Raw genomic sequence first — 19,584 nt, forward strand, 5'->3', positions numbered from 1 at the left:
GTTTTACAGTTTTATATTCAACACAAATATCATTATCACAAAATACATATATAATCCCAATCTCCCCCACCCACCCGCCTCCCATGTCTTATTCTACCTTAATTTTGTAATCTTTTAGTTAAATGTTATATTCTTATCATTTTTGTACCATATTTTTTTCAAATTACATCTTACATTTTGTTATTTTCCCTATTATTACATCTTATGCTTATACTTCTTATGCTTGTTTTCTTAAATGTAAGTGCTTAATCAAACTCTGCTGGTGAGTCCACTTCTTTACAGTGTTTCTGAAAATACAACATAAGCGGTTCACAGTCCTTTTTGAAATCTCTATTGTCCTTCTCTCTTAATTGTCCAGTAACAGTTAGCTTCGCCATTTCACCGTATTCCATCAGTTTTTCTTGCCATTCTTCTTTCGTTGGCGTCTTGTTGTCTTTCCAACTTTGGGCTAGTAACATCCTAGCCACTGTTGTAGCATACATAAATAGTTTTTTTCCACACTTCTGGCAAGTCTTGACCTATAATGCCTAACAAAAAAAAGCTTCTGGTTTTTTAACAAACGTTGTCTTAAACCAGGCATCCCCAAACCTCGGCCCTCCAGATGTTTTGGACTACAATTCCCATCATCCCTGACCACTGGTCCTCTTAGCTAGGGATCATGGGAGTTGTAGGCCAAAACATCTGGAGGGCCGCAGTTTGGGGATGCCTGTCTTAAACATTCTCATCATTTCCCAATAGTTTTTGATTATTTTACAATTCCGGCACATATGCTAAAACGTGCCTTCTTTCTCTTTACACTTCCAACACTTAATTGGAGCTAGCAGCCATTTTTAACAATACAAAATTACTGAAAGTCCTCTAAATAGAGGCCGCTTAAATGTCAGCCCATGCTTGTTCCAGCCACGGAGCTCCTTTAAAAACCAAAAAAAGGCTCGGCACTACTTCTGATAAAATGTCAGACTTCCAAAATTTGTGTCTGCCTACATTAGGGGCAGTTGATGGTGAGCACCGAAAACCAACACACCAGGTATTGTGTGTGGCAGGTAGGGCAACCAGCAGCTACCGAGATGACCATTGATTGGTCAAAACCACCAGAAAGGCAAGCGGTATTCCCCCTACAGAAATCAAATCTCTCATAGACTGCCTGAAACTAAATAATGCGCCATGTGAGAATATTATGCCACCAGAGAGCTCTTTAAGGCACACACAGATTACTGGCAACTCATCCTGGCATATAAATAAAGGTAAAGGGACCCCTGACCATTAGGTCCAGTCGTGACCAACTCTGGGGTTGCGCGCTCATCTCGCATTATTGGCCGAAGGAGCCGGCGTATAGCTTCCAGGTCATGTGGCCAGCATGACAAAGCCGCTTCTGGCAAACCAGAGCAGCACATGGAAACGCCGTTTACCTTCCCGCTGTAGCGGTTCCTATTTATCTACTTGCACTTTGACGTGCTTTCGAACTGCTAGGTGGGCAGGAGCTGGGACCAAGCAACGGGAGCTCACCCCGTCACAGGGATTCGAACCGCCGACCTTCTGATCAGCAAGCCCTAGGCTCAGTGGTTTAACCCACAGCGCCACCTGGGTCCCCCCACCCATATAAATAACACGGCCCAAATGACAGCAGGCAGGAAATTGAGTATCATTGTGCCGATTCATAAGAAAGGATATAAAACTCCCCCTCCCCCCCCCAAAAAAAATTGTTTACTGGATGTTCCTTCCAAACTCTTGAGTTAGACACCCAGTTATCAAACTGACAGATTTTGGCTCCATGAAAATAACATCCTATATGAGGAACAAACAGGGTTTAGAGATAGGTATGGTACATCATTAGCAAATATATTGCGCAAAACCAATGCGACCTTGATGGTGCCTTCATTGAGCTATCCTACCCACCACTTTTTCTCTCTTATTTTGTAATTATTTTTATTGGTTTTACAAATGCAAAATTGTAACAATCCAAATACATATTCGCATATAGAGATTACTCTGAAATAAATGCACTTTTTGACGAAATTCCAATTTTCCGAGTTTCACCTATGCATGGGAGAGCCTGCCATTGCAAGGCACACTAACAATCTGTCTTCCCTCTCTCATCTTCCAGCCCAGGGGCGAAGGTAGGCTTTATTTCACCACCCGGGTCAAAGACCCAGTTTGGCACCCTCACGTGCATTTGTGTACAAACACACACATGCCAGGACCCCGGATGGTGCTCTCTGCAGGCTTCACCTGGGGCTAAAAACCTGGCTAGCCCCCCCCCCCCCAGCTATAGCTATGCTCCAGCCACCAGTAAGTTCCCTTGAACAGCAGGCAGTTCTGAAGAAGAAAGATTGCAGCAGTTTAGCGCTGTGTAAGAGGCAGCTGCAAATGCTAAATTCCCCGGTTGCTTCCCTGGGGGATTACCTGAGATGGATTGAACGCAGTGGGGACGATCACTTACATAGCAGCACATTCATCAGAACTGCTGGGCACAATTTCCCGTTTCTCCGAAAACAGCTGGCTACTAGTTCCATGTTTCTTCTTTGCATGACACACAACTCAATTAGAAAACTTCAAAAAAAAAAAGAGAGATTTATCTCCCTCAACCCCAGAATAACCTTTGGTCTATCCCATATCATATCTCCATGAACAGGGGGCACCTCACTCTCTGAGATCCACAACACTTTTCTCAAATAAAAATTGTTGCATTTGTGTGTTGCTCATAAATGCATGGTGATCCTGGATGACAACAACAAATAGGGAACTGGGGGTGTGAACCCCACAATACACTTGGGGCCATTGCTGAATCTTACATCCATACCTCTAGGAGAGCACCCTTTACGAGATACCATCGAATTACACCTGACTCTGTGCTTTTCTTGGGTGCGACACACTGTTAGGGCTGTTTGCTCATGCAAATAGTAGGCAAAATATGCAGAAAAGAATAAGGAATTGGAGGTGTACACCCCCAAGATAAGAGGTGCGAGGGATGAAAGGGGGTGGGAGAGAGAACTAATGCGAAGGCATTTAAACACTCCATAAGCAAATTATGAGGAATGCTCATTGTCATAAAACCACTCTAAACAAATCGGAACGGGTGCTCAGTAAAGGCAAGACATAGTCACTCTAGACGTAAGCTTTGTACAAGCAAATCAGGATGAATGCTGATGGAACATGTAGCCTGGAGGAGTCCCATGAGTGGCTTTGAAGGAGAGATCCATTTCCTAACCATTAGCTCCCAATGAGGAAACAGTAGATAACAAGCAAACATGGGGAAGTGTGCCTCTCTCTTTTGTGTGAAAGTGTGCAGTACCAACGAGTGTGCTTGCCTTGGCACTATTCTGTGATTGCTGGTGGTCTCCCCCCCCCCCCGAATTAGGAAATCATTTTTTGCTATGGAGCAAAGGGATTCATTTGACCCATTCCTCTGTGCATTGTTTGCTATGTTTTATCGCTGTACAAAGCAGATATTGTTTGCAACTATCAAAAATGAATCCATACTAATAAAGTTTTCAATAAAACATTTGCCCATCATTTGTAGGTCAGGTTTCTAAACATGAAAAATATTGGGATGTATGCAGCGATGCGGGTTTCCCAGCAAACGTCAGAGTTGAATTTTCCCCCGTGCAAATTTGACTACTATCAGTTTGCACTGAAAATTTTCAGTTTGCCGGGTCCAGGGATTAAGTGGCTGGTACCCAGTTAAACACCCCAAGCCTTGATTAAATTCTGACACTTAGAATCACAGAATCATAGAGTTGGAAGAGAGCACAAGGGCCATCCAGTCCAACCCCCTGCCAAGCAGGAAACACCATCAAAGCATTCCTGACAGATGGCTGTCAAGCCTCCACTTAAAGACCTCCAAAGAAGGAGACTCCACCACACTCCTTGGCAGCAAATTACGGGATCCAAGAATGTATTGGAGTCTGGCACACACAAAATCAATGAGTTGTGTGGTAACACAGGTGACAGTGCAGCAGAAAACCCTATCAACATTGTAAGCTGGTTTAAATGTATATATTATCATCTCCAAATAGATCTAATAAAGGGACAAATCTATATTAAACTGTAAATGAATACACCTTGTTCATAAGAGGCCAGAAATTTCTTTTCAAGCCCTTTCTGTCAGTCATTTCTCTATTAATGCATTACCCCAGTCTTCTGTGTGCAACCTCTTATGATAGAGCTGGCTTTTGAGTGACTGTTTTGCTGAAATTGCTCAAGTTGAAAAGCCAAAGCCTGGAGCAGCTTTGCAGTATAACTGTCACATGTTGTATATGCTTTCTTTCCGGCTTCTGTGGCAGGAAATATGTCACGTGTGAAGAGGGCCCTCAGATCTTTCAGGAGCAGCGATAAGCTATAGCCAGGAAGCTTCATGAGCCAGCAAAGATTTGAACTCAGATCTTCCCAGTGATGCATAAGATCAAACGGTTAGCATCTTTTGTCATGATCAGAGCACACTTCGTGTTCCATTTGTTGCACAGAGGCCACACACTTTTCCTACTATGATTATGTTGCAAGGTGAAGTCTGTGCATCACATCTTATTGCTGGAACACTGCACCAAAAATTAATACATTCACTGGTAGCACAACTCTTCCATCGGATATGATTGTGCAAAATCTCCTGGGCACCGAACTGGCTGCAATTTCTGATGTAAAGAATGAATGTCACAATATTCCCCCCTCCCTGACCACGGCTAATGGTTGCTTGAACATGCTGCCTCTTTTTCATTTATCAACATTTCTTCGCAAAGGCCCAAAGTGAATAACAAAATAAAAATAACTGAACTCTTTAACTGAACAAACCACCCAATCAGTTAAAGAGCAATCTGAAATAATTATCTAACAATTTGCACAACCAGTGCAAAAACTTAGCAGAGATTAAGACTTCCTTACCTCCTTAGGCAGGGTCTGAAAAAGGTAAAGGTGAAGGAAGGACAGATCCTGAAGCTGAGGCTCCAATACTTTGGCCACCTCATGAGAAAACTCCCTGGAAAAGACCCTGGTGCTGGGAAAGATTGAGGGCACAAGGAGAAGGGGACGGCAGAGGACGAGATGGTTGGACAGTGTTCTCGAAGCTACGAACATGAGTCTGACCAAACTGCGGGAGGCAGTAGAAGACAGGAATGCCTGGCGTGCTCTGGTCCATGTGGTCACAAAGAGTCAGACACGACTAAACAACAACAAGGCAAAGGACCCCTGGATGGTTAAGACCAGTCAAAGGCGACTATGGGGTTGTGGTGCTCATCTCACTTTTCAGGCCAAGGGAGCTGATGTTTGTCCGCAAACAGCTTTCTGGGTCATGCAGCCAGCATCACTAAACCGCTTCTGGCACAATTGGAGACTGTGACAAGTGCCAGAGCGCATGGAAACACCATTTACCTTCCTGCCACAGCGGTACCTATTTATCTACTTGCACTGATGTGCTTTTGAACTGCTAGGTTGGCAGGAGTTGGGACAGAGCAACGGGAGCTCACCCCGTGGTGGGGATTTGAACTGCCAACCTTCTGATCGGCAAGCCCAAGAGGCTCAGTGGTTTAGACCACAGCGCCACCCACTCCCCTAACAAGGTCTAAAGAGTAACACCAGCAAGGGTTCTGCTGTTTAAAGAATTCATGGATCAGGAAAGAGTCCTGCTAAATTGGCTATAACTGGGAGAATTCTTAACCAGAACCCACAAAACCCAATATAAAAAGAGGAGTGCTCAAATTTCAAGATGTGTCATATTTGACTGACAGCAGTGGTAGCTGAGCTTTAAAGAACCCAATTAGTGCAGAATGAGCCACAAGAAATACCAGGGAGAGCATTAGGTAAAGGTAAAGGTACCCCTGATCGTTAGGTCCAGTCGCGGACGACTCTGGGGTTGTGGCACTCATCTCGCTCTATAGGCCGAGGGAGCTGGTGTTTGTCCGCAGACAGCTTCCGAGTCATGTGGCCAGCATGACAAAGCCGCTTCTGGCGAACCAGAGCAGCGCACGGAAACACCGTTTACCTTCCTGCTGGAGCGCTACCTATTTACCTATTTGCACTTTGACGTGCTCTCAAACTGCTAGGTTGGCAGGAGCAGGGACCGAGCAACGGGAGTTCACCCCGTCACAGGGATTCGAACCGCCAACCTTCTGATTGGCAAGCCCTAGGCTCAGTGGTTTAGACCACAGCGCCACCCGTGTTGCACCCATGCGCCCGTGTTGCACAGCAAATGTACCGTATTTTTCTGTGTATAACACAACCCCTATTTTGGGGGACTTCAAATTAAGGAAATGGGAGATTGCCCAGAGTTGTTGAGCTTTTCGGGGGGGGGATTGCCCAGAGTTGTTGCCCACCTGACTGCAGCTAACAATGGCTAAAATCACTAAAGTTAAAAATGGAGGTTAAGAAGACAGAGAAAGAAAAAGGAAGACTGTAATTCAAAAAGTTGGATGAATGAGAAGACCGAGAGCTGGAGGAAACTGGGACCAAGCAGGAAGAGCTGTGAAAGCAGCATTGAGAGATGCAGCAACAGCAAACAGCAGAGGCTTATGCAGCCTATCAGCCATAGATTGGCAAGGAACATTGTAACACTCCCCAATTCTGGCTTTACAAAAAAAAAAAAACCAACAACAATACTCGAACTGCCACTTTCTTCCACATCTCTGGTGCTGAGTGTATGGAAGATCTGGAGCCCCAAACTTGTTGGAGGGAGGACATTGTTAAATTATTTTTAGTATATAAAAATGTTAACATCAAATGCGTGGGGTGGGGTGGGGGGGGTGACACTTCAGCAACAGGGAAATGTTTTTCAGTATTTCTACTCTAAGCACCACTAGGTGGTGCTATACTGCTGCATCCGGTTTCTTCTGAAAATTGCTACAGACCGTCACCTGCAAACATTTGCTTAGTTAATGGAAGCCTAGTCAGCCTTCCTCAATGCTTCAGGTTCTCTGCTGCTCTACTTCTCTCTGCCCCCCTCAAATGCCCCCTATCTCATTTTACTCTTCTTTCAGAAGCTCGCAACTGAAGTTCTCAACTTGCCTTGACCAGCCTCTGCACCTGTGCGTTAACGCCCTCCCATCAGATGTCAAGGAAATAAACTCTCTGACTTTTAGAAGACATCTGAAGGCAGCCCTGTTTAGGGAAGTTTTATATGTCTGATGTTTTATTGTGTTTTTAATATTCTGTTGGGAGCTGCCCAGAGTGGCAGGAGAAACCCAGCCAGATGGGTGTTGTATAAATAATAAATTATTATTATTATTATTATTATTATTATTATTATTGGCTGAAAATAACTTGGCATTGGTCACCTGTAGCCTCTGAAATTTCATGGTGCTAGACAGCTGGAGAAAGGGCCACAAAACCTCACATCCTTATCCCACGGCAAAGTTTGGTCTTTAAAGGCAAGGCTCCTTAGTTTCCCATCTCATTGGAGAAATGCTCTTCTTTCCCAACTGGTGGCAAAAAATACCAAATTGGGGCACGGGGTCAGGACAGGAGATACGCCCCTACCGCCAACAAGTCTCTAACCTTTCCTTGAAGCCTCAAGAGTCACTTGTATGAAAATCAGAGGATTCCTTAAAATAGGAAGCAACATTTCAGAGGAGGCTCAAATCCATCACAATGCCGCCGCCGCCACCACCACCATGCCGCCTCTAAAGGGGCCTTCTGGTAGACAGGACGCGCTGCTGGTCCCCTGCCACCCTTGTTCCTGATGTAGAGATCTTTATTCTCCGCTTGTTCCGTTTTGAGTTCCGCCTCGGGTGCCAAAACGTCTCGGTCGTCCGGCCCTGACAGCAGGCTTCGCCTTGGGCGTTTTCTGCAACCCGGCTCCTGCACGCTTGCAGGCGGCGCGCATGTTCCCAACATTAGCCAAGCCAAGGGATAGGCGAGGGCGCACGGACCAACGCAAGCAAGCAGGCAGGCAGGCTGCGCGCTTCTCGCCGCCGCCGCACCTCCCCCCCCCCGCCACCCGCTCCGGGAGGGAGTGGCTGGGTGATGTGGAAGGTCGATCGCTGAGGTCTGCAGCGGAAAGGCAGCCCGGGCACACCTTCCTCCTTTCGCCAGGGAGGCTCCGCTCTCGTGCGCGCAAGCGAGGAGCTGCCGCCGCTGCCTCTAAAGACTCCGACATCCGGCTGGGGAGGCCAAGCAACTTCCAGCAGCAGCTGCGGCAGGAAAAGCCCCAAAAGGCTCCGCGCGCCCCGCAGCAAAAAAGGTAACTTTGCTTCTTCGATAGGATTACTGTATTTTTTGCTTGCTCATTCATCCTGCGGGAGTTGGGAGTGTTTGTTGTTGTTGTTGTTGTTTTGCAAGGGGTGGCGACGAGGCAGATCCTCCTGGGAGACCAAAGGCGAGGTGATGCCAAGCCAAGCCAAGGGTGGTGGGATTGCGTCGCGCAATAGCGCAGCCGGCTTTGGAACTACCCGCCTTCCCTGCGCGCTGGTGGAGAGCCGCCTTGCCCAGGAGAGAAACGCCTTGTCGGAGACTCTTCGGGCTGGATCCGCCAGGCGCAGCCGGAGGAGAAAAGGCGTTGTTTTGGGGGGCAGCGGAGGCGAGCTCCGGATTAAGGATTCTGTGGGCGCGCGGGTTTTCTCCCCCAAATAATAATAATAATAATAATAATAATAATAATAATAATAATGCGGTTAGTGGGGAATATTTGGTCAGCACGATTTAGAGCCCAGGGGTAAAGAGATCAGGAACGGGTGCCTGAATGGCATTGTTCTTATTTTGAGGCTGGGGGTGCGTTGGCCAGCGGGGTTTCCGCGCCACCTCTCTTTTTGGAAAGGATATAGGAGAGGGGATTAATTCTGCCCCTGGACAATGTTGGATCCAGTTCAGCGCCTGACTCAAGAAACAAAGGCAGTGTGGGCTTTACTCCAAAAAATGAAGGGGGTATGAGTTGGCCCCTCTTTTTTTAAAAAAACCCAGCCTCAGTTCCTGTGCTTTTGGCAGCAGAGGGGATGTGCAGAGGCCAGCAATGCTTATCACCTGCTGAATTCAGCCCCATGGTGCATAGAGGTTCACCTGCTGAGCTCTGTCGTGAAAGGCAGAGGAGCAGGACGTGCCTGGCCTTTTGGAATTAGTTGGCAACCACTTCCTATAGCTCGGAAGGTGGCTTCAGGGAGTTTTAACATCTCATGCTGCTGGCAGGTGGCCAGAACTTGCTAGGCAGTAGCAAGCTAAATATATATGTAAATATATACGGTATGTTCCAGGCAGTGCTCACTGGGGTAGGCAGGGCACCCGCAGAACTGAATGCCTCTTCCTGGCTTTCAGTAATTGAAAGTGGCATTCCCAAAGCCAGGACAGCTTGGGTGGGGTATGCAGATAAGCCACTGTAGGTCTAGGTTTATGCACCTTTTTTGTTACCCTCTATTGCGATTGACATTTAGGCTTTGGCTTTTTAACATTCCTCATTGCGGTGCTTTCCAGATGTTGTCAACCCCCAAGCAGCATGGCCAATGCTCAGGGATGATGGGGAGAGGTTTTGTAGCCTGGCATAAACTGGAGGGCACCACGATGGGCAAGGCTTGGCTACAGCTTGAGAGCAGTGTTACCATGCACACATACAAAGGCCACGGCGGCAAATTCGAGAAGTATTAAAACATTTGTTTATTTGTATTAGTAAAGCCCAACAAAATGAGCCCAAGTCTAAGGCCTTCTTAAAAAGGTAAACGGACCCCTGACCATTAGGTCCAGTCGTGACCGACTCTGGGGTTGCGCGCTCATCTCGCATTATTGGCCGAGGGAGCCGGCATACAGCTTCCAGGTCATGTGGCCAGCATGACAAAGCCGCTTCTGGCGAACCAGAGCAGCACATGGAAACACCGTTTACCTTCCCGCTGTAGCGGTTCCTATTTATCTACTTGCATTTTGACGTGCTTTCGAACTGCTAGGTTGGCAGGAGCTGGGACCGAGCAACGGGAGCTCACCCCGTCACAGGGATTTGAACCGCCGACCTTCTGATCAGCAAGCCCTAGGCTCAGTGGTTTAACCCACAGCGCCACCTGGGCCTTCTTACCCAGGTGTTAAAGCTGCATCTGTACTGTAACACTTCAGACAGTATGTGAGGTTTTTGGAAAACTAAATGCCCATAATAAAAAATAAATCCCTGAATGTCCAAGACCTCCCTGTTGGTCAAGAGGAGTGTGTGTGTGTGTGTTCTGACTTAGCCTCCTTGTGCTTTTGAACGGAGAAGCATTCTGACAAGCGTTCCCCCATCTGCTGGCAGAAGTGGTACAGCCCAGGAACATCTTCAACACCTCTGTAAGAACTATGCCTCAAATTCTGCCCATTTGCTTCAACTGCAGTTCAGTAGTTGAGAGATGCCATGTTTGCCTGGAAGGCACAGTCTCCTTAAAAGACTCCCAATTCAACCTGTTTGAGCTCTGGTTGTGGCTGTTTACTGGAAAGGCATGTTGCACATGCCACGTCCCTGGCACATATTGTGATCTGGTTCAAATTAAGCCACGTCCCTGTTACCGTTTGATAACCATTTGATAAGTTGGGCTACCTGCACAGTACACTCTCTCATTGTAACTCAATGCCCCCTCCCTAAATGCACAGTGGAGCATGCCATTGTCAGTCATAGACAAATGTGCACAGCTGTCTTCAGCTACTTCCTGCCATGGAAGCTATCTGTGGCAATAAGTAAAATAAAAAAATTCCTTCAGTAGCACCTTAAAGACCAACTAAGTTTTTATTTTGGTATGAGCTTTCGTGTGCATGCACACTTCTTCAGATATTCTTCAGGTATCTGAAGAAGTGTGCATGCACACGAAAGCTCATACCAAAATAAAAACTTAGTTGGTCTTTAAGGTGCTACTGAAGGAATTTTTTTATTTTACTTCGACCCAGACCAACACGGCTACCTACCTGTGGCAATAAGGAAGGCCTGGATTTTGGTTAGACTCCAGCAATGCAGAGGGAGGGGGTCTGCTTTTCACAGCATATGGCCTTGTGACACTTTTTGACACTCATGCTTTGCCACTGGTGTTTTTTGCTCAGTGGCGATCCAATTTAATCATTTGCTGCAGAGCTAAGCAGTGTCCTGGGGGAACCAGTCTTAAAAGGTTAGCACTAACTAATGACTATGGGCAAAGGTCCACAGTTCCACCCAGCATGGCAAATGTTGTGCTTCCTTCTGGCAAGCAGGATGAACCTCAGACTTCCAGCCTTGGGGGGCTGGAGAAGCAGCCAGGGAATTGCCCTGCGGCTGCAAGTCCAAGATTGGGAGCGGACTGGGCTTGCTTTCCTTCTGCACTCCTGAAGCCTTAGCTGCCAAGTTCCGGCCTGAGAAATAAGGGACTGGACCGGAAGTAGCAGACCGGAAGTAGTGCTGCCGCCATTTTGGAACTGGGCGGAGCATGCTCAGGAGCTACTTTTGATGCTGCTCCGCCCTGTTCCAAAATGGCCACCGCGCCAGAATAAACCGGGGGAAAACAAAAAAAAAACACGTTTTTTCGGCTGGGGACAGCTGGAAAAACGGGGGTTTCCCGGGGAATACGGGAGACTTGGCAGCTATGCCTGAAGCATATGTTGCAAGTGTCTCGGAAACACAGCAGCCGAACGTTAAGCCCTGCCCATCATATCCCAGAGAGGAAGGCCAGGTCTTCTAGTTTGGCTTCGCCCTCCTGAGGCCTCCAAGCATCCCCACAACTGCAACAAGGCAGCATAAAATGTAAGGGGTGATCCTGGCCTCCCTCTCCAGATCCAGATTTCTCTTCTGCCTGTCGGGACCGGTATCCTCATCAGGCAGTGTGCAGAAACAGTCGCACAAAATTGACAATTTAAAATCCGCAACCACACCTCTTTTAAATGAGCAGTAAAGTGCAGCAGTTAATCAGAATTAACGAAAATCAGGTTGAATAAAGGCACCCTGAGAGTTTCCATGCTCAGAGTGTACAGTACAATTCTAGCAATGCAAGGGGTTGTTCTCCAAAATGCAGTGTTTTAATCTGGTTCTACCTTGTTTTTGATTTTAATTATTTGCGAATGTTTTAAATACTTGTTTTTAACCCACCCCAATAATTTCTTTCTTCTTTCTTCCTTCTTTCTTTCTTTTGTAATCCACCTTGAGGTTTTATTACAATCAAGAGGCATGTAAAATAAAAATAGGGACAGGATCCCACCCTTTGGGGTAAGGGGCCTGATGACCACAAATTTGTGGTCGTCCGCCCAAACCAGTAAAAGGTTTTAGACTATGGCTGTAGGATTCAGAAGAGCTGAATGGACAATATGTATCAACAACAGTACAGTCGTACTGTACCTTGGTTGTCATACGCCTTGGTACTCGTCCGTTTTGGCTCCCAAATGTCGCAGACCCGGAAGTGAGTGTTCCAGTTTGCGAACGTTCTTTGAAAGCTGAATGTCCGACGAGGCTTCCATGGCTTCCGATTGACTGCAAGAAACTCTTGCAGCCAATCAGAAGCTGCGCCTTGGTTTTCGAATGGTTCCAGGAGTCGAGTGGACTCCTGGAACAGATTAAGTTCGACAACCAAGGTTCCACTGTACTGTATAACCCTTTGAGATCTGTTGGAAAGGCCTGTCTGAAACTCATTCATTGTGCCATGTGAAATCTCAGGTTCATAGGAGGGGCCATCTACATAAATTTCTGCCCACTGGCCCTGAGGTTGGCCATATTTAGGCCATATACCGGTAGTTTTCTTCTCTCAGGTATGCACTCTGAAGGTTTAATTTGGCTGCAGATGTTTAATATTGTTATAACTGTGTGGCTATACAGCTTTATAGCTGTAGGATTATTTTAAAGTGCGTTTCTTGTTGAATTGTTGTACCTAGGCTCCCTTTACTACATCCTGGGCCTCTGTAGAAATGAATGTTGTGCTCCAATTTGGCACTGGGTGAAGACCTCTTAGATGTTGTACTGAGAACAGTTTGGATCTTGCTTGGCTCTGGTTTTAATATCTGTTTCTGTTGTTTTAAAGTTAGCGTTTTTGCTTCTGATTTTCACTTTTAAAGAATTGTTAGGTCTTCTGGGAGTCGTTCACAGCTGAAGCGTGGGACAGAAATGTGTAGAATTAAATTCAACACACACACACAATATATATGTGCAGCCCTTTGAAATGCACTGTTCCCAAGATGCTTTGCAAATGCAGACTTACAATTTACGTAGCTATTATACATTGTCAGTGGTTTCTCAAAAATGTGGGGATGCTCCAACCAGCTTTGTTCGTGCATATCCTTCTGTTGCCCATAATATATCCAAAGATGTACGGTAGTACAGTATACTTGTAAGTTACTAGATGCTAGAGACAAACGAACAGGGGAGGGCAGATTCATGCCAATCTGTCTGGACCAAATATTGAATTAGATAGTTAATAATTTTTAAGAATAATTTTATTATTTATACCCCGCCCATCTGGCTGGGTTTCCTTAGCCACTCTTGGACTCATCCAGTGGGGATATTCTTATGTGCTTATAGAACAATTTAAACCAGGCACCCCCAAACTTTGGCCCTCCAGATGTTTTGGACTACAATTCCCACCTTCCCCAACCACTGGTCCTGTTAGCTAGGGATCATGGGAGTTGTAGGCCAAAACATCTGGAGGGCCGCAGTTTGGGGGTGCCTGATTTAAACCAGTTCCAACTCTTCTGCCCCACTGGCATTCCTGCTTAATCTCCTTCCCAGATCCCTGCACATAATTTCTGCTTCCAAAAACCATTTCCCCACCAAATTCACCCTTTTGAAATATTTTTCCCCCCTCGTTCATATTATGCCACCATTTCGATGTTTCTGCAGCCCAATCCAGAATGCACCTGATCTCCTGATGATGTGTTGAGCATCATTTGCAGCTAAGGAGGGGAACCGTAGGGCTGCTTCCGATCTGCTTTGTTCTGCTTGTCACTGTTACTTTTTGATAAAGCTTTGGGGATAAGGCACAGGAGGGCAGAGGTGTGGCAAGAGTGACACAGTCCAGGTCAGCCCTGGCTCAAAGAGGGTTGTACTCCGCTTCCTAGAAAAGGGGCTAGCCTATTTTGACGGAGGGGAAGACAGCTCACATTTCAAGGTCTCCCTTTCTGTGCTCAGAAGAAAGCAGACGTATTGCTTCATATTGTTATGGAGGAGCAGGCAGGAAATGAATCCTGCCTGCTCTTTTTGCAATATTGTTTTGCACATACCGGTAGCTTGAGGAAAAAAATAAAATAAACCTGCCCTTATAGGCCTTGCCCTATGCATGTACAGTACTGTTGTAACTTGATTTAGCGGCTGCACTTACATAGGCTATCTTTTTCTGAATACTGTTCAGTGTTTGTACTTGGGATCGGAGGCAGAAGAGGCAGTACGTTTTCCTGTTAGTGCTCTGTGTGTAAAAGAAGCCACAAGTGTCTGCTCTGCTGCAGAGTCAAATGAGCTCCTCTGGATTCACGAGTGGAAGTTGCAAGTTGGTGGCCTAATCTTATTGGGGGTCCTTGATGAGGAGTTCTCAAATTACCCTAGTTTGTTTCCTGCAAGGCACATCTTCAAACAAGCCAGGAAGCATCTTAAAAGGTAAAGGGACCCCTGACTGTTAAGTCCAGTCGCAGACGCTCATCTCGCTTTACTGGCCGAGGGAGCCGGCGTACATCTTCCAGGTCATATGGCCAGCATGACTAAGCCACTTCTGGCAAACCAGAGCAGCGCACGGAAACGCCGTTTACCTTCCCACTGTAGCGGTTCCTATTTATCTACTTGCACTTTGATGTGCTTTCGAACTGCTAGGTTGGGAGGAGCAGGGACCAGGCAATGGGGGCTCACCCTGTCATGGGGATTTGAACCACCAACCTTCTGATCGGCAAGCCCTAGGCTCTGTGGTTTAACCCACATCGCCACCAAAAGGCAAATAACCTTCCCAGCCTTCCCCCGAACTTGCTGTCCTGCCTGCATGTCTTTTAACCCAAATTCAGGCCCTGAGAAACTGGAACAGATGCAAAGCTGTCACTTCAACAGGAGTGAGAACAGGTGGACGTAACAGAACCAAATTAATTAGCAAGGAAGTTGCCGTTGGAGTAGAAATAAGATGCAATTACTTTGAGGGGAATGGATGAATTTGAAGGTGCCCACAGCTGCTGGAGTGTGGTGGCAAAATGAATTTCAGTAGGGACAAATGTAGCATTCTGCACTTAGGCAAGAAGAACCAGATGCGGGACATTTGGCTTACTAGTTGTACAAGTGGAAAGGATCCCAGGGGGTCTTAGTAGACCACAAGCTTAACATGAGGCAACAGTGTGATCAGGGCCAGATTCAGGTTTGATGAGGCCCTAAGCTACTGAAGGTAATGGGGCCCTTTATATGTCTGGCTGTCCTTTTGTCAACAACAAATTGCCGCTGTTTTTTTGTGTTGAATATATGATATATGGTAATTTATGGACCTAATACAGTAGGTATCTAAAGCCATTTGCACATAACAAATAGGAGCCTACACAACACAAAACACTGTTGCTGTATGTAGGTTTTATTTTATTTGTTTTTTTGTCTTATATTTTAGAAATGTACATCCAGGTTTTTTTTTCCTTTACATTTTTTGGGGGGCCCTAAGAGAGTGGGGCCCTAAGCTATAGCTTGTTTGTTGTTGTTTAGTCGTTTAGTCGTGTCCGACTCTTCGTGACCCCATGGACCATAGCACGCCAGGCACTCCTGTCTTGCACTGCCTCCCGCAGTTTGGTCAGACTCATGTTCGTAGCTTCGAGAACACTGTCCAACCATCTCGTCCTCTGTCATCCCCTTCTCCTTGTGCCCATCTTTCCCAACATCAGGGTCTTTTCCAGGGAGTCTTCTCTTCTCATGAGGTGGCCAAAGTATTGGAGCCTCAGCTTCACGATCTGTCCTTCCAGTGAGCACTCAGGGCTGATTTCCTTAAGAATGGATAGGTTTGATCTTCTTGCAGTCCATGGGACTCTCAAGAGTCTCCTCCAGCACCATAATTCAAAGGCATCAATTCTTCGGCGATCAGCCTTCTTTATGGTCCAGCTCTCACTTCCATACATCACTACTGGGAAAACCATAGCTTTAACTATACGGGCCTTTGTAGGCAAGGTGATGTCTCTGCTTTTTAGTTTATAGCTTGTTTAGTTTATAGCTTCTTTAGTTTATACATAAATCCAGCACTGAGTGTGATGCACAGGCAAAATAAGCTACAGTAATGCTATTCTAGACTGCATCAACAGATGTATTGTGTCCAGAGCAAGAGAAGTTAATGGTGCCTCTCTATTCTGCCTTGGTCAGACCACACCTGAATGTCACACTTTAAGAAGGATGTTGACAAGCTGGAACATGTGCAGACGAGGGTGATCAAGATGATCAAGGGTCTGGAAACCAGACCTTATGAGGAACAATTGAAGGAGCTGGGTATGTTGGGCCTGCAAAAGATGAGACCGAGAGGAGATGTGATGGCCATCTTCAAATATCTAAAGGGCTTCCACATGGAAGATGGAGCAAGCTTGTTTTTTCCTGCTCTGGAGGGTAGAACTCAAATGAATGGCTTCAAATTACAGCCATACCTTGGTTTAAGTATGCCTCGGTTTGAGTATTTTCAGTTTAAGTTCTCCGCGGACCTGTCTGGAACAGATTTATCCACTTTCCATTACTTTCAATGGGAAAGTTCGCTTCAGGTTAGGTACGCTTCAGGTTAAGTACAGACTTCCGGAACCAATTGGGTTTGTAAACCGAGGTACCACTGTACAAGGAAGGAGATTCCAAGTAAACATTAGGAAGACCTTTCTGACAGTAAGAGCTGCTTGACATTGGAACAGACTCCCTCGGGAGGTGGTGGGCTCTCCCTCATTGGAGGTTTTTAAGCGGAGGTTGGATGGCCATCTGCCATGGGTGTTTTAGTTGAGATTCCTCCGTTGCAGAGGCTTGGACTGTTTCTTCTAACTCTACAATTCTATGATTCTATGACTCTCTTTGCCTGCCTCTTTCCCTCACTTCATGTACATGTCCTGCTGCTGTTCCTGAGTGGCTGAATTGTGTGTTGTCTTGAGGGGGATGCAGAAGATCATTTCAGCTGTGCTCTCTTAGAATTGCAGGCTCGGATCACGGTCTTCTTGAGAATCATTTCATTGAAAATAATCTGCAATGATAGAGCATTTTGAGTGCACTCACAGCTGCACGTCAGAGCCCATTCTTTGCATGGAGAAGGCCCTACGTTTGACCTGAGCCTTTTGGGTAGGAGGGCTGAGAAAGTCCTCTGCTTGAGGACTCTGACGGCCACTGCAAGGACTAAGCTGGATGATGAACCAACATTAGTCTAACTTAGTATAAAACAACGTCATATGCGCAGAGCATGCAGGAACTGGTTCATCTTTCTGCAGACTCATCATGCAGTCATTTATGCATTTGCCTAGATTATATAATGTAGTCTGATTATCACCTAAATACCGTACGTTTTTCAGCATTCGACCTGTGAGCTCCCAGACAGTGACACTGTTTGCATGGTGAGGATTAGAGCGATGCATCCCTTTTTTTAAAAAAAAAACAACACCCCACTATTTTTAAAATAACGCAAGTCTGAGAGGCGACCAAGTGAAATCCATTATTAAATTATGCATTGTACTCACTTTCTCTCTGGGATCAACCAACAATACCCTTTTAGATATATCACCCAGGTCCCAAATTCTGGCCATGAGGGCCCTTGCATTGCAATCCTATGCATATCTGCAAAGAAGCAGAGCCCATTGAGTTCAATGGAATTTACTGCCATGTACAGTACATTTAAAAAAAAAAGGAGTATAAACACTGACAACTGGGAAACACTGGCCTGCGAGCGCTCCAGTTGGAGAACAGCCTTCACCAAAGGTGTCATGGACTTTGAAGACACTCGAACTCAGAACGCAAGGGAGAAGCGTGCTAAGAGGAAGGCACGCTTGGCAAATCCACACCGTGATCAACTCCCGCCCGGAAACCAATGTCCCCACTGTGGAAGGACGTGCGGATCCAGAATTGGCCTCCACAGTCACTTACGGACTCATTGTTAAAACCGTGTTTATGGAAGACAATCTTACTCGGCTACGAGTGATCACCAAAGAAAAAGAAGATTTATATGCCCACAGACTTCAAGAGACTTCCTGACTTTGGACTTTGGAATTCTGTCCTCTAGAGATTTGGGCTTTGTTTTTAATTTTATCATGTACCGGATGGCGGTGTGATCCTGCAAAGGTTTTTTCTTTTTCTTTTACTGTTTATTTGTAATTGGACACATCAAACAGCATGCCCCTGGGTTTTTAAAGAGGATGATGTGTGGTTCTGTCACACCGAAGTGCCGCAAGAACCCAGTTGGTGCTACTGTACAGTACAGTGGTACCTCTACTTACGAATTTAATGCGTTTTGAACGCACATTTGTAAGTCGAAAAAAATTGTAAGCCGAATCCCATAGGAATGCATTGGGAGAAAAAATTCGTAAGTAGAAGCAACCCTATCTAAAAATTCGCAAGTAGAAAAAAATCCTATCTAAACCGCATCCAAGATGGCGGACGGAGCTCCGTTCCTAAGTAGAAACATTCGTAAGTAGAGTTATTCGTAAGGAGAGGTGCCACTGTAGTTGTGCATTGTTCTTATAACAGATACTCCCAAAACTAATTTTATTTTTAAATTCATATCCTGTTCTTCCTCCTGAAGGAGCAATATTTTTGTGATAAATCTTACAGCTCTCAGAATGTGTGCTCCTCTTCCCGTTGTGATTCCTTTGTCCTTGTTTATTTTTTCCATCCAGTTTACCTTATCGGTATGCATACAAGAACCCCACCCTTCTCAATCAAAAAGTTAGTTCGTGCTGCCATATGCCAGCAAGTTGCTTACAGTGCAACAGATTTCAAAATCTGTTTGTGGCTTGTAATAAATAGGATTCCTCCCGTCCCGCCCCCCAAAAAAATATCTGAGTCCTTCAGACACTCCTTGTGTCATGTGTGAAAACTACTAATACAGGATAGAATGTGGAGAAGAAACCTAATGCACATTGTCAGGGGGTTGTTGCGACTACTCTAGAGTAACGACGCTCCGCATTCTTGTCTTTAGACAGTTTTATTTAGTGCAGTCTATTTACAGTGAAACTGGTGTGTAGAACATGTCTGCTCAGTCTGATGCAGAATCCGGCAATGGACCACCCCTAGACTTCTTCCAGCATAAGAGTCTCGGGACGGCAAATCTCCTTCCCCTCCTTCTCCTGCGTAATTCCAGAACCCGGGGGGGGGGGAAGGGTCTACGCTCCATGTTTTCCTTCTGCCCCCTTTCCCCCCCTCTCTCTTCCTCCCTCACGTGTAGCAGTGGCTCTTCTGTGTTGCCAGAGCCCTGGACCTTCCTCACTGGACTCCTCCCCATCCTCGCTGGCATTGCTGCTAGTGGAGGAGCTGCTCCTGATGAGGGGAGGAGGATCCCTATATTCTCTTCCCCTTACACACATTCTCAGCAGTGCAAGTTTTGTATTTGTTGATTAAAAAGAAAATACCCCATTTAAACCTTCCCCCCATCCCAGTTTGTGCTGATGCTGAGATCTCCAACCCCTCTGGCTCCCTGTTCCTCTCTCTGATGTGCGGGAGGTGATGAACCAGCAAGATCATCATAGCGCTGAGCTGTGCCGTGTTGTTGCCAAGAAAAGACGGATCTGCGTGGCTAGTTAAACTGACTCCCTTTCCATACT

General features: G+C 46.1%; 1 protein-coding gene across 1 annotated transcript in view; it reads left to right on the forward strand.

Annotated features, from left to right (window-relative positions):
- The first annotated feature begins 8,020 nt into the window (after positions 1 to 8,020).
- The window catches only part of RAB3D (RAB3D, member RAS oncogene family), a 35,437-nt gene continuing 23,873 nt past the window's right edge, over positions 8,021 to 19,584 (forward strand). The window contains exon 1 of the mRNA XM_060268670.2: positions 8,021 to 8,164. The gene's annotated coding sequence lies outside the window, so the exon portion shown is untranslated. The remainder of the gene's footprint in view (positions 8,165 to 19,584) is intronic.

The sequence above is a fragment of the Zootoca vivipara genome, chromosome 15 (genome assembly GCF_965207765.1).
Source record: "Zootoca vivipara chromosome 15, rZooViv2.hap1.1, whole genome shotgun sequence".
Lineage (NCBI taxonomy): Eukaryota > Metazoa > Chordata > Lepidosauria > Squamata > Lacertidae > Zootoca > Zootoca vivipara.